The 13,632-nt window shown below is 39.7% G+C and overlaps 1 protein-coding gene across 2 annotated transcripts in view; it reads left to right on the plus strand.

The window, feature by feature from the left end:
- The window catches only part of LOC141097643 (uncharacterized), a 105,715-nt gene that overhangs the window by 78,452 nt on the left and 13,631 nt on the right, over positions 1-13,632 (plus strand). The gene's annotated exons all lie outside the window — the stretch shown is intronic.

Here is a 13,632-nt window from a genome sequence, read left to right on the forward strand (position 1 = left end):
TTCTTTTCTGCCTGGACACTAGACAAAGAGCAAGAAGTTGTGATTGTATTGCTGCGTGCAACCAAATTACGAAGTGTGCGGCTCCTCCTAAAAATTGTTCTGGGTCGGTAGGGATGTGACCTGACTTACTTAGAAATAATTTGGTGGATTCACACACAGTAGATACTTTATCTGCTTATTCTTCGACTAAAACCCTGCAGAATTCTAAAGTCACTCAGTTTTTTCAGTTGGCATCAGGTCACCAATCGAAAAGAAAAAGAGAAAACGAGAATGTAGGGGTAAGGGAAACCCCCCAAAAAACCTTTGGGCTATCCCTAAATACCCTACTGAAGTAATAAATGCGAATGCAAATAATCACCATTGCAGCATTTTCAATTTCGCTGACTATAACTTAAACAATGATGAAAAATCTCTCCTGGAGAGGGGTTTATCGTTCTGTCCGGACTCACCACTCAACGCTTTTAATCTCTATTTGGATCTGAATGATTTTATCAGGAAACTCACTATACAACGCCACTTTTTGATCAAGAGTAAAAATGGGTCAGACTCTTCGTAGTCAAAATTATCGCCTAATGAGGCAGATGCTTTCTTTCATGTAAATCCAAAGAATACTTTAAGCCATTTTCACCTTCTCCATCACAAAGGTTCCCTCATTGAAACTTTCCAGCAACTTATTTTTAAGGATGTTTGGCTATTACCATCTACCAAAAAGAAAAATAGTAACTTAAGTTCTGGGGAAATAGCGGCCATTAAATGTGAGGGGAAATGATGACATCATCATAAAGAATGCTGACAAGGGGGGGGGGGGGGGGGGGGGGGAGTGGTTGTTAGGAACAGAAGTTGGTATATCTAAGAGGGGTTTAGGCTATTGGGAGACTCTGAATATTATTTTAGGCTAGATCACGATACTTCCACTGAAATTTTTCATGAATATACTATGTTCATAAAAGGGGCCCACGCATCAGGCCTGCTAAACAAGAAGGAATTCAAATTTCTCAATATTTCCCGAACTCCTTTTTTTTTTTTTTATTTCTTACCAAAAATACACAAAAATTCATCAAATCCCCCCGGTCATCCCATTATTTCCAGTATTAATTCCATTATGAGCAATTTATCACATTATGTGGATATCTTCCTTCAGAAATATGTTATTAATCTTGGTTCTTATCTTGAATATTCCTCATCTCATTGATACTCTTCAGACCCTTTCCCATCTGCCAGATTGCGTGCTTTTAACAATGGCTGTCTAGACCCTTTATACAAATATACCACATGATAGGGGTCTTAGGGCAGTGGACCAATTCCTCTCTATGGACGAACAATTACCGACATTAAAAAGGTGTCAGGATCCTGTCAGCGTTGGCAAGCTGCCACGGCTGAGCAGGGTGACTTACCCACTCTACGGGAGGGCCCGGGGCCCGATAGTGCAGGGGAAGTTCAGGCAGACAGGACCTGCGACGCTGAAAGTAGTAAAGAGTACAAGGACCTACGATCATGTGACTGCAGGGGGCGGGGCTTAGCGTCCTACTGCTGCAGATGATGTAATATACTTACTACAGGGATACTGTAGTAAAGGAGAGGGAAACTCAGGTCAGACAAGCAGAGGTCATACACGGAGAGGGCGGTGCGGTACCAGAGGGACAAGCAGAGAGTAGTCAGGTCACAGGCAGAGAGTCATGCACAAAGAGGGTAGCGCAGTACAAGAGGGACAGTCAGGACTCGTAACAGGGACGGAACCGGATCAAAACCAAACAAGCAACAAGTTATCAAGCACAAGGCACACGTACGCAAGGGGTCAACTAACTCAGCTGAGGGCAGGAGTATAACTGACACCGGACCTAGGTCGAGTGGCCACTAAATAGCCGCCCTCTGCCAGAAAGAGGCAGAAACAACCCCTGTCTGAACAGGACGGGCCAAAGACAAAACCCCTTCCTGGATCATGACAAAAGGGACTTCCTAAAAAATGTTATCAGTTTTGTTCTGAACAATAATGTATTCACTTTTGAGTATTTATTTTACCTCCAGGTCAAGGGCTGCGTGATGGGGACGAGATTCGCCCCCAGCTACGCAAATCTGTTTATGGGGGCTTTTGAATCCGTCTTCATTGTGCAGTCCCACCTGGCTACTGGCAGGATAGCCTTATATCGTCGTTTCATAGACAACCTTTTCATAATTTGGACAGGCACTGAGATGGAAGCCTTGGAGTTTGTCCGCAACTTTAATTCGAACTCTTGGGGGTCTCACTTTCACAGCAAACATGTCTTGCACATCAGTTCAATTTCTTGATTTAATGGTACATGTAGATTCTGAGGGCCGGTTCTTTGCTGCTACACACTTAAAAAATGTGGATGTAAATAGCTATTTAAGCTTTAACAGTGGACATCTCCCCAAATGGATTCTCAACATCCCATATGGGCAGTATTGACGAATTAGGAAAAATTGCACAAGAGATATTGATTTCCATAATGAAGCAAATGTTTTAAAGCAGCGTTTTTAACATAGGGGCTACCTTAAAAAAATTCAGGATGCCTTTCTGAAAGCAAAAACACTGTCCCAGCAGGACTACAACTTCAGACATTGCTAAGTGGAGTCTTGTCACTACATTTAACCAATCCCATGTAGCTATCCAAAAGCTTATGAAGAAATACTGGTTCATATTAGCAGGTGACCCTATACTCTCAGGTCACATTCCTACCCGACCCAGAACAATTTTTAGGAGGAGCCGCACACTTCGTAATTTGGTTGCACCCAGCAATACAATCACAACTGCTTGCTCTTTGTCTAGTGTCCAGGCGGAAAAGAATCTCGGGTGCTTTGCTTGTAGAACTGCAACGTGCCTGTGTTGTGCATCCATAAAAAATGGCGCTAAGGAATTTAAATAGAACACTACAGGCATTAGCTATAGAATTAATTATCACGTAAACTGTCAATCCGTTTTTGTTATCTATTTAATAGAATGTAGTTGCGGTCTCCAATATGTAGGTCGTACTGTACAAACCATGCACGCAAGGTTAAACAAATATTGCCAGAATATTCGGAATGGCTTTGTGTTGCACAGTTTGTCTAAAAAATTTTTGACTACTTACCAGAAAAACTTGAAATCCTTAAGATTAACAATCATTGATTTCATACCGGACACGGTTCCAGGTTGATATAGCAGTCTGATTAGTAGAGAAAGCTTCTGGATATTCAAGTTAGGCACATTGGCCCCTGAGGGCCTAAATCTCACTATTGAGAAAGTTAGCAGATAATGTATTTTTTTTCTTAGATTTTTATTTCCATTTTTTTATCATTCGTTTTTAATATGTTTTTAATCAATGTTTAGGCTTCCATCTTGTTTTTACTCCACTTTTATAACCTGTTTCTTTTATGTCAATTTGTGTGCAATCTTACTTATCATGTGACCTGTTTATTGCCCTTTACCTCTGATAGGGGTAATTAAGCAGAATACAACCAGCCTGTCTGTAGATAATAAATTTCCACCTGATGAAGACGGGGGTACCGTCGAAAAGCGTTGTGGTTAAAGAAAAACTTCCTTGTCCTGGTCCTTTCTGGCGCTCCTGTGATCCTTTTGTCAATTATGTCAGATGAGTATAAAACATATATTACATAGTATCGCAGATATTTTGATGATCTAATCATTGCATGGGGAACAGGAAGTATAAAATTTGTGAGAGGACGTGAAGACAATGACTGGGGCCTTACATTCATGGCTCATATTGCGAGTGATAAAATTATATATCTAGATTTGGAATTATTTCATACAGATAAGACTCATGAGCAAAACACACTGTAAAATAGTTGATGGAAATGAATAGTTTAACCCCTTTCTAACATTAGACGTAATATCCCGTCCATGTGCCCTGGGCCAATTTGACCATGGACGGAATATTATGTCTTCGTGATCGGCTGCGCACTTAACCCCTTAAGCCCCAAGGGTGGTTTGCACGTTCATGACCGGGCCAATTTTTGCAATTCTGACCACTGTCCCTTTATGAGGTGATAACTCTGAAATGCTTCCATGGATCCCGGTGATTCTGACACTGTTTTTTTGTGACATATTGTACTTCATGTTAGTGGTAAAATTTCATTCAAATAACTTGGGTTTATTTGTGAAAAAAACGGAAATTTGGCGAAAATTTCGCAATTTTCCAACTTTGAATTTTTATGCCCTTAAATCACAGAGATATAGCAGACAAAATACTTGATAAGTAACATTTCCCACATGTTTACATCAGCACAATTTTGGAACCAAAATTTTTTTTTGTTAGGAAGTTATAAGGATTAAAAGTTGACCAGCGATTTCTCATTTTTGCAACACCATTTTATTTTTACGGACCACATCACATTTGAAGCCACTTTGAGGGGTCTATATGATAGAAAATACCCAAAAGTGACACCATTCTGAAAACTGCACCCCTTAAGGTGCTCAAAAACACATTCAAGAAGTTTATTAACCCTTTAGGTGCGTCACAGGAATTTTTTGAATATTTAAAAAAAAATGAACATTTAACTTTTTTTCCACAAAAAAAATACTTCAGGTTCAATTTTTTTTATTTTTCCAAGGGTAACAGGAGAAATTGGACTGCAAAAGTTATTGTGCAATTTGTCCTGAGTATACTGATACCTGATATGTGGGGGGGAACCACTGTTTCGGCGCATGGCAGAGCTCAGAAGGGAAGGAGCACCGTTTGACTTTTTCAATGCAAAATTGGCTGGAATTCAGATCGGACGCCATGTCGCGTTTGGGGAGCCCTTGATGTACCTAAACAGTGGAAACCCCCCACAAGTGACCCCATTTTGGAAACTAAACCCCCCAAGGAACTTATCTAGATATGTGGTGAGAACTTTGAACCCCCAAGGGCTTCACAGAAGTTTATAGCATACAGCGGTACAATTAAAAAAAATCATATTTTTTCCACAAAAATGATCTTTTCGCCCTCAAGTCTTAATTTTCCAAGGGTAACAGGACCCTAAAAGTTATTGTGCAATTTGTCCTGAGTACGCTGATACCCCACATGTGGGGGTAAACCACTATTTGGGAGCATGGCAGAGCTCGGAAGGGAAGCAGCGCCATTTGACGTTTTTGGCTGGAATTGAGATCGGACACCATGTCGTGTTTGGAAAGCCCCTGATGTACCAAAACAGTGGAAACCCCCCACAAATGACACCATTTTGGAAACTAGACCCCCCCCCCCCCAAGGATCTTATCTAGATGTGTGGTGAGAACTTTGAACCCCCAAGGGCTTCACAGAAGTTTATAATGCCCGGGCATGATAATAAAAAAAAAAAAAAAAAAAAAATCGTATTTTTTCCACAAGCATGATCAATTAGTCCCCAATCTTTTTATTTTCCCAAGGGTAACAGGAGAAATTGGACCCCAAAAGTTGTCGTCCAATTTGTCCTGAGTACGCTGATACCTCATATGTGGGAGAAAACTACTGTATGGGCACACGTCGGGGCTCGGAAGGAAAGTAGTGACGTTTTGGAATGCAGACTTTGATGGAATGGTCTGCGAGTGTCTTGTTGCTTTTGGAGAGTGTGGTGAGCACTTTGAACCCCCAAGTGATTCACAGAAGTTTATAACGCCCGGGCGTGAAAATAAAAAAAATCATTTTTTTTCCACAAAAATGATATTTTTGCCCCCAATTTTTTATTTTCCTAAGGGTAACAGGAGAAATTGGACCCCAAAAGTTGTTTTGCAAATTTGTCCTAAGTTGGCTGATACCCCATATGTGGGGGTAAAACACTGTTTGGGCGCAAGGCAGAGCTTGGAAGGGAAGGAGCGCCATTTGACTTTTTCAACGCAGAATTGGCCAGAATTGAGATCCGACGCCATGTTGCATTTGGAGAGCACCTGATGTGCCCAAACAGTGGAAACCCCCAATTCTAACTCCAACCCTAACCCCAACACACCCCTAACCCTAATCTCAGCCCTAACCCTAGCCTTAACGGGAAGATGGAAATAAATACATTTTCTTTTAATTTTATTATTTTTCCCTAACTAAGGGGGTGATAATGGGGGGCTTGATTTACTTTTTATAGCGGGTTTTTATGTTTGGCAGCTGTCATACGCTAAAAGACGCTTTTTATTGTAAAAATAGTTTTTGCATCACCACATATTGAGAGCTATAATTTTTCTATATTTTGACCCACCGAGTCATGTGAAGTCTTATTTTTTGCGGGACGAGTTGACGTTTTTATTGGTATCATGTTCGGGCACGTGACATTTTTTGATCGCTTTTTATTCCAATTTTTGGGATGCAGAATGAACAAAACCCAGCGTTTCATGAATTTCTTTTGGGGGGGTGCGTTTACACCGTTCCGCGTGCGATAAAATTGATAAAGTGCTTTTATTCTTCGGGTCAGTATGGTTACAGCGATACCTCACTTAGGTAGTTTTTTTATGTTTTGGCGGTTTTATGCAATGAAAACTTTTATATAAAAAATAATTATTTTTGCATGGCTTTATTCTGCGAGCTATAATTTTATTTTTTCGCTAATGACGCTGTATGGTGGCTCGTTTTTTGCGGGACAAGATGATGTTTTCAGCGGTACCATGGATATTTATATGCGTCTTTTTTTGATCGCGCGTTATTGCACTTTTTGTTTGGCGGTATGATAAATCATTTTTTGCTTCGTGTTTTATTTTTATTTTTTAAGGGGTTCGCTAAAGGGGTTAATTAATGGGACAGTTTTATAGGGCAGGTCGTTACGGACGCGGTGATACCAAATATGTGTACTTCTATTGTTTTTTTATTTACAAAAAGTGAATTTATTGGAGAATATTTTTTTTTTCTTATTTAGCGATTTTTTTTAAAATTATTTTTACACTTTTTTTTTTTTTTTTTTTAACTTTATTAGGTTGTCCCAGGGGGGACATCACTGTCCTCTGACAGATCGCTGATCTGTCACATCACAGATCACTGTGACAGATCAGCGATCTGTCACAGGCATAGACGCAGACTTCCTCATGCCTGCGCTTTGCAATCCTCAGCTGTCAGCTTCAGCAAAGTTGGTTATCAGGAATTAAAGGGTCCCCATGCTGTTTTGTTTTTGTTTTTTTTGGGTTTTTTTAACAGGTCCCCCTACTTTTGACAACCAGCCTTGCTAAAGCTCACAGCTGGGGGCTGGTATTCTCAAGCTAATAAGGAGACATTGTTATAGGCCCCCTCAGCCTAAAAATAGCAGTCTGCAGCTGCCCAAAATAGGCGCATCTATTAGAAACCACGTATGGGGTATTAGCGTACTCAGGCCAAACTGGACAACGTTTGGGGTCCAATTTCTGCTGTTACCCCTGGGAAAATTAAAAATTGGGAACTAAAAGATCATTTTTGTGGGAAAAAATGTTTTATTTTCACAGCCAGGCGTTATAAACTTTAGTGAAACACTTGGGGGTTCAAAGTGCTCACCACATATCTAGATAAGTTCCTTAGGGGATGTAGTTTCCAAAATGGGGTCACCTGTGGGGGGGTTTCCACTGTTTAGGCACATCAGGGGCTCTCCAAACATGACATGACGCCTGCAGACCATTCCATCAAAGTCCGCATTCTAAAACATCACTACTTCCCTTCCGAGCCCCGACGTGTGCCCAAACAGTAGTTTTCTCCAACATATGGGGTATCAGCGTAATCAGAACAAATTGGACAGCAACTTTTGGGATCCAAATTCTCCTGTTACCCTTGGTGAAATTAAAAATTGGGGACTAAAAGATCATTTTTTGTGGGAAAAATGTGATTTTTTATTTTCACAGCCGGGCGTTATAAACTTTAGTAAAACACCTGTGGTTCAAAGTGCTCACCACACATCTAGATAAGTTCCTTGGAGGGGTCTAGTTTCCAAAATGGGGTCACATGTGGGGGGTTTCCACTGTTTAGCCACATCAGGGGTTCTCCAAACGCGACATGGCGTCCGATCTTAATTCCAGACAATTTTGCGTTGAAAAAGTAAAACGCCGCTCCTTCCATTCCGAGCTCTGCCATGCGCCCAAACAGTGGTTTACCCCCACATATAGGGTATGAGCATACTCAGGACAAATTGCACAACAACTTTTCGGGTCCAATTTCTCCTGTTACCCTTGGGAAAATAAAAAAAATTGGATCTGAAGTAAATTTTTTGTGAAAAAAGTAAAATATTCATTTTTTTTTAAAAACATTCCAAAAATTCCTGAGAAGCACCTGAAGGGTTAATAAACTTTTTGAATGTGGTTTTGAGCACCTTCAGAGGTGTCGTTTTTAGAATGCTGTCACTTTTGGTTATTTTCTAACATATAGACCCTTGAAAGTGACTTAAAATGTGATGTGGCCCCTAAAGAAAAATGATGTTGTGAAAATTAGAAATCACTGTTTAACTTTTAACCCTTATAACTTCCAAAGAAAAAAAATTTGGTTCCAAAATTGTGCTGATGTAAAGTAAACATGTGGGAAATAATACTTAAGTATTTTATGTGACATACTGTATCTCTATGATTTAAGGGCATGAAAATTCAAAGTTGGAAAATTGCAAAATTTTTGCCAAATTTCCATTTTTTTCCCACAAATAAAACACAAGTCATAGCAAAGAGACTTTACCACTATCATGAAGTACAATATGTCACGAGAAAACAATGTCAGAATCACCGGGATCCATGGAAGCGTTCCAGAGTTATTACCTCATAAAGGGACAGTGGCCATAATTGTAAATATTGACCTGGTCATTAACATGCAAAGCACCCTTGGGGGTAAAGGGGTTAAAGAAAAAATATATCCCGAATTAGCAGTTAACACACTGGCGCTAGTCCACTCAGAGAAAAAAAAAAAAAAAAAAAAAAAGTGCAGTAATCCCAGATGAAGCTGGTGATAAACAGGCTCTGTGCTGATGCCTGTTGAAAAAGCTATGCTGAGATATAAAGAAATACTCACTTTATGAAGAGTGATGTGAGGAGTATCTCGCTGTCAGAGAGGTTACTCGCTGTCAGAGAGGTTTATGAATCCATTATGTGAAAAAGCTGCTGGATAAATGATAAGATTAGTTCTAGGTTAACCTGTTTTTATGATTGCAAGCAACTAAGCTGGACTTATAGTACTCACTTGAGTTTGCCAGTCCAATAAAGGGTCCTGCTGTAAATACAACTGATGCCGAAGCGGCAGGATTTGAGGCACTTCAAATTTAAAGTTCTAATTATGAAAGAGGGATGTAATGGCTGAAATTAATATAAATAAAAACCAGAAAAATTGAGGCTGCTTGACTTGCAAATAAGAGCCACACTTACTGCGGTAAAACTGAAATACAGGGTCAAAATGGTTGTTCCAGATAAAAAGCGGCTGTAGCACAGGCACTGTGTAATAGGAAACACGTGAGTATGATCATATGCCCGCTGCTAGAAAGAAGTGCTGGAACCTGTGCACTTACTTGAGGTGGCTGGTGCTCAGTGAGGCAGGCTGGGTACTGGTGCTCAGCGATGGGGCTCCTGAGACTGAGTTGGTGCGTGGAGGACGCTGGTACCTCGTGCACTCCGGCCGGAAGCAGCGCTGAGGAGAGCGGCATGATGTGGGGGCGGAGATTATGTGACATCACGCTAGAGCTAGGACGGGTGCGCGAGAGAGGCACAAGACCGACGAGTTTCAAGGGAAAGCGTCCCTCTTCATCAGGGTTGTGCCGTTTGGAGTGTGCACCGTCCATATATAACAGCATTTGATCAGTTTAACGATCACCTGACCCAGATACCTAATTAGGCTCCTTAATTAATTGTGCCTCAATGACAGCTGAATGAATGCAGGACCCAGGAGTTTACCACTACCATGAAGGCATGAATGAAAACGAAAACACAGATTATACCTTCTTGATCCAAAAGATTTTTTGTGCATATAAAATATAACTTTTATTTAAATGGTAATAAAAACGTGTCTGTGTGCATAAAACCATGTTTAAATATTTTATGAGATTAAAATTGCATACCGGAGTATGTCATGTGCACACTTATGCACTAGAATTTTTTTTTTTTTATTTGCGCCTTGGTTAGCAAATTGCGATTGTCGTCGAAAATGCTTGGTCCCTAACTAAACCCCTTGGTTCGGGATCAGAGTTTTAGTGGGGAATTTTAAAAATATTTATATAAAACTGCGTAAAATAGCACTAAAAAAAATAAATAAAAAAATAAGTAAAAAGTTGAACTAAAAATCTTGAATTACAAAATAATTAGAAAATAATCTAAAATTAATAGCCCTGTATCGGCATGACGGGTCATGTAAAAAAATGCCCTCCCTCTCCCCCCCCTCCTTTTTCCCCTCCCCCTTTTTTTTACCAGTAATATCGGCATTTTTTTACATGACCTGTCATGCCGATACAGGGCTATTCATTTTAGATTATTTTCTAATTCAATATTTTTAGTTCAACGTTTTACTTTTTTTTTTTTTTTAGTGCTATTTTACGCAGTTTTATACAAATATTTTTAAAATTCCCCCCTAATACTCTGGTCCCGAACCAAGGGGTTTAGTTAGGGACCAAGCACTTTCAACGACAATTGCAATTTGCTAACCAAGGAGCAAAAAAAAAAAAATTCTAGTGCCAGAGTGCGCGAGGTACCAGCGTCCTCCACGCGCTAACTCAGTCTCAGCAGCCCCATCGCTGAGCACCAGTACCCAACCTGCCTCACTGAGCACCAGCCACCTCAAGTAAGTGCACAGGTTCCAGCACCTCTTTCTAGCAGCGGGCATATGATCATACTCACGTGTTTCCTATTACACAGTGCCTGTGCTAAAGCCGCTTTTTATCTGGAACAACCATTTTGACCCTGTATTTCAGTTTTACCGCAGTAAGTGTGGCTCTTATTTGCAAATCAAGCAGCCTCAATTTTTCTGGTTTTTATTTATATTAATTTCAGCCATTACATCCCTCTTTCATAATTAGAACTTTAAATTTGAAGTGCCTCAAATCCTGCCGCTTCGGCATCAGTTGTATTTACAGCAGGACCCTTTATTGGACTGGCAAACTCAAGTGAGTACTATAAGTCCAGCTTAGTTGCTTGCAATCATAAAAACAGGTTAACCTAGAACTAATCTTATATCATTTATCCAGCAGCTTTTTCACATAATGGATTCATAAACATCTCTGACAGCGCGAAACCTCTCTGACAGCGCGAAACCTCTCTGACAGCGAGAAACCTCTCTCACAGTGAGATACTCCTCACATCACTTTTCATAAAGTGAGTATTTATATCACAGCATAGTGCGGTGAATTTTCTTTATTTATCAAAAAATTTATCCCATGTGAATTTTTGAAATTGCGTTTTAAAATAAAATTTTAATTTAATGCAAAGTCTATCTACACATACTGTATAGTGATGAAGCATAATAAAAACTTTGATTTGATAAAAGTTACACCACTAGAACAAATATAAAATTCCTAAATAGAAAAAAGACCCTGAATGCTAAAGAATCATTTTTGATATTTAAATTGCAAAGTTTATTTCCGGATGGTCTGAACGACATTCTAGAACAAGTTTGATCATCAACGTTATAAATAAGTTTTATTCTGTGTCTTTGTATTTTCAATATATGTATAGAGAGCGCATTTGTCATGTATAGTAATACTTGTATACATTTTGCTCTTTAGGTAAAAACAAAAATAATATATAGGAAAATAGATGATTTATCTTTCAATCTTATTTACTAATTAGCAAAGATTTTTTTTTTTTCTGTTTTTAACAGAAGTGTATTTTTTGTGATACATTTTAGTTTTCAAATGGAAATTTAATTAGATTGACTTGTTTTCTACAAATAGGTTAGTAATTTTTTCTATATATTTTTCATGTTTTTTATATATGAAATAATATTGTAGAATTAATCATTCATCTTCCTCTTTTGTATCCCCTCCCTCTCACACTGGGAAAGGGCTATATAAAAAGGGTCAAATTCATTTTCTCCATACACCTGAAGAAGGTTGCAAACAGCTGAAACGCGTTGTGTATGTAGTTTTTTATTTGTTTTATATTAGTTTGAATAAAAATGTACCTACAAGCTACCTGAAGTTCTTGCACCTTGATTTCTCTTGGTGGCAAAGACAACGCCATTCCCTGGTCTTCAATTCGGGCATCCACGCTGTGGCATAATCCTGTTTCGGGGTCCAATCCCAACTCACCAGGTTGGCAGCAGTTTTTTTGCAAATACATCCATACTTCAATCGGTAGTTGTGCCTCTGTTTGGACAACCGCAAAAGGTGAGCAATGTTCTACAGATACTCACCTTCTCAATTGATTCAAATCTACTATGCTTAGATAGGGCCATGTATTTTGTTCTTTAGGACCTTTATCACTGTTAACAAATTCTTGATGCAAACAGAGCACAATCTGTTAAAAAGCTGAAGTTGAAAAGAGGATAGCTTCTATGAGTACAAATGGAGAATGATCCTAAACACACATCAAAATCCACAATAGATGACCTTAAAAGGCGCAATCTGAAGGTTTTACAATGGCCCTCCCTCACAGTCCCCTGATCTGAACATCATTGAAAATATATCTAAAGCTCAAAATTGCAGAGGATGGAAGACAGCCCAGGAATCTCACAGAACTGGAAGAATTCTCCAAGGAAGGATGGATGAAGATCCCTCCAAGAAGAATTGAAAGCCTTTTGGCTGGTTACAAAAAGTGCTTACAAGCCGTGCTACTTTCATTAGGGGGTGCTACTAGATACTATCCATGGAGGGTGTTAAACCTTTTGCACAGCCCATTTTCCTTTTTGTAATTTTTAAAATGTAAAAGATGAAAACAAAATATAAATATGTATATTTTTCCCCCTAAAATACAAAGGAAATGTGTCATGCTTAACTTTAGGCCTTTTAGAAATAATTTCATCTTCAACTTGCTTAACAGATCACAATAACAGTAACAAACCCATAGCATTATCCTCCTTCATCATCTGTACAGCAGGCACAATGCAGTCAGGGGGTAACGTCCTCCTGGAATCGCCAAACCCAGACTCCTCCAACAAACGCAGATAAAGTGAGACCTGTCACTGCACAGAACTTGTCTCCTCCAGAGTCCAGAGGTGATGGCTTTACACCACTCCATCCAATGCTCGGCATTGTGCTTGGTGATATACGGCTGCATGCAGCTGCTCGGCCATGAAGCTCACAGCGGTGGCGCAGTGTTTGTGCTGATGTTACTACCAGAGGAGGTCTGGACTCTGAAGTTATGTGGTCAGCAGAGCGTTGGTGACTTTTCTCCCCTCTACTCTTCAGCATTCAGCCCCCCACTCTGTCACATTACGGGGTCACCACTTCGTGGCTGAGTTGCTGTGATTCCTTCCATTTTTCCATAATATCATTTGCAGATGATGGGAAGATTTAGAAGGAAGAAAGGTCATAAAAGAACTTGTTACTCCGGGGTGTCCTATTACAGGACCGCGGTAGCATCAGTTAGCCTTTCTGTCACATGTTGGTAAGGGCAGACAGTATGGCGGGGGGGCGTAGGTCATACACTAAGGCGCGAGGGCGCAAAGTTATTTGTAGAATGGGACTGAAGGAAATACCCAAGTGTGTTCTCCATATAGTATATAACCTCTTTTTAATATAGTATATCATGTGACCTAGAGGTGAAATATACCAGATAATTTATCTACAGTGTAACAGTATACAATGTGACCCTCATATGCTATA

Source organism: Dendrobates tinctorius, unplaced genomic scaffold, assembly GCF_039654945.1.
Source record: "Dendrobates tinctorius isolate UK_male_01 unplaced genomic scaffold, ASM3965494v1 ptg000086l, whole genome shotgun sequence".
NCBI classification, from domain to species: Eukaryota; Metazoa; Chordata; class Amphibia; order Anura; family Dendrobatidae; genus Dendrobates; species Dendrobates tinctorius.